The following is a 2,072-nucleotide window of genomic DNA, read 5'->3' as shown; positions in this document are numbered from 1 at the left end:
TCGGTAGACATTTGGGCTCTTCCATATTTTGCCTATTGTGGACATTGCTGCTATAAACAGAAGGGTGCATGTGTGCCCCTTCGAATCACTATTTTTGTACCCTTTTGGTAAATGCCTGGTAAAGCAACTGCCTGGTCATAGGGTAGTTACTTATTTTTTCATGTTTAGTTAGCCAGTGTATAGTACATCATAGGGGTAGTTCTATTTTTGAGGAACTTCCATGCTGTTTTCCAGAATGGCTGCACCAGTTTGCATTCCCACCCAACAGTGTAAAAGGGTTTCCCTTTTTCTGCCTCCTTGCCAAACATCTGTTGTTTCCTGAGTAGTTAATTTTAGCCATTCTTACTGGTATGTGTGGGGGGTATCTCATTGTGGTTTTGACTGGTATTTCCCTGATGCGAAGTGATGTTGAAATACTTAGTAAGTTTTACCCCATTTCAAGAAGAAGGTGGAATTTACCTATTAGAAGAATTTCTTTATTGAGGCACCTGGATGGCTCAGTTGGCTAAGCATCTACCTTCAGCTCAGGTCATGATCCCAGGGTCCTGAGATAAGGCCCATGTCAGGTTCCCTGATCAGTGGGGAGTCTGCTTCTCCCTCTCTCTCTGTCCCTCTCCACCCTGCTTGTGCACACTCTCTCTTTCTCTTTCTCAAATAAATAAATAAAATCTTTTTTAAAAAAAGAATAAGAGTTTATTTATTTATTTATTTATTCTTATAGAGAAAGAACATGAGGGGGCTAGAGAGAATCTCAAACAGGCTCCTTGCTTACTCTGGGTCCCTATAAGGGGCTCAGTATCACAACCCTGAGATCAGGACTTGAGCCAAAATCAAGAGTTGGACACTTAACCCACTGAGCCACACAGGCACCCCCTAACCGAAGTGTTTGAAAGGTAAATATCCTCGCTGCTTTACCACTGGTGTCAAGATAATATTTTTAAAAATTCTAATGGTGTGTCTGAGTGTGTGTCCGTGATTCATGTGGTGGTTTGCACTGGTTTTGAGCATGGCAGTCTACATGCCCTCTCCCAGAAGGCTGTATGTTAGAGCACTTTACACAATGCTGCTGAAACAACCATAGCAGGTTTGTGTGAGATGATCAAAAAAGGACCCTGCAGGAACTCCTGCCCACCTGTCAGGGGATCCCAGCTCTGTAATCCAGCGTTTCTGCTGTTCCTTCTCCCATCAAATGCTGGCAGTTTACAAGTGAGCAAGATTAACTTTTGCTCTGGTCTATTGGATACTTCTTACAATGATCAGGTCCCCTTCTATTTTCAAAATTATAAGCTTTGCGCAGTGGCAGTATCATAGCCAATGAGGTTTATCTGAGGTACGATTATTGTTAATTGAAAACTTTTTTCAAATTTGTGTAATATTCCCAGTGATTTAAGTTCAGTGAAAAGAATTCATGGACTCACGGTTCCTATTGCATTCTTTAATATATTATCTCACAAAAAAGTAAGATTTACAGGTAAAAGCCACATGAAGTCTCCAATGTCAGTTCCCTGAAACTTGGAATGTCTGCATTCTTATGTTGATAAACATTACATCGAACACCTCATCATTCTCTCCCTGATTTAATCTAACTTATCTCCCTCTAGTCCACAGACACAATCCTCTTCTCATTTTCCAAAGGTCTCTATGCTGTGAAGCAAGATCATTTGTCTTGATCTTTCTCTGCCTTCTGGTCATCCTTAACATGGTTAACACCAACTGCTTCTGCAGAACTTCTCTAACGATAGCTGTCGGCTTCTCTACAAACTTCAGTCATCTGCACAAATTTTCAGTAGAGGAATATTCCTTTTTTTTTTTAGGTTTCTATTTATTTATTTAAGAGAAAGAAAACATGAGCAGATGGGAGGAGGAGCTGAGGGAGAGGAAGAAGCAGGCTCCCCACTGAGCCAGGAGCCTGATGTGGGACTTGATTCCATCACCTTGGGATCATGACCTGAGCCCAAGGCGATGCTTAACCTGCTGAGCTACCCAGGCATCCCAGAGGAATATTCCTAATTCAGCACTAATATAAGCATTGTGTCCTTGACCACTTACATGTGACCCAGAGCAACATCATC

At 41.7% G+C, this 2,072-nt stretch overlaps 1 non-coding gene across 1 annotated transcript; it reads left to right on the top strand.

Moving 5' to 3' along the window:
- Positions 1 to 1,285: 1,285 nt before the first annotated feature.
- On the top strand, positions 1,286 to 1,429 carry LOC116575636. The gene has a single exon (XR_004279882.1). It is a non-coding gene; the product is annotated as a U4 spliceosomal RNA (small nuclear RNA).
- Positions 1,430 to 2,072: the final 643 nt, after the last annotated feature.

Source organism: Mustela erminea, chromosome 16, assembly GCF_009829155.1.
Source record: "Mustela erminea isolate mMusErm1 chromosome 16, mMusErm1.Pri, whole genome shotgun sequence".
NCBI classification, from domain to species: Eukaryota; Metazoa; Chordata; class Mammalia; order Carnivora; family Mustelidae; genus Mustela; species Mustela erminea.
The sequence above is the reverse complement of the archived record's forward strand: the minus strand, read 5'-3'. Positions and strand labels throughout refer to the sequence as shown.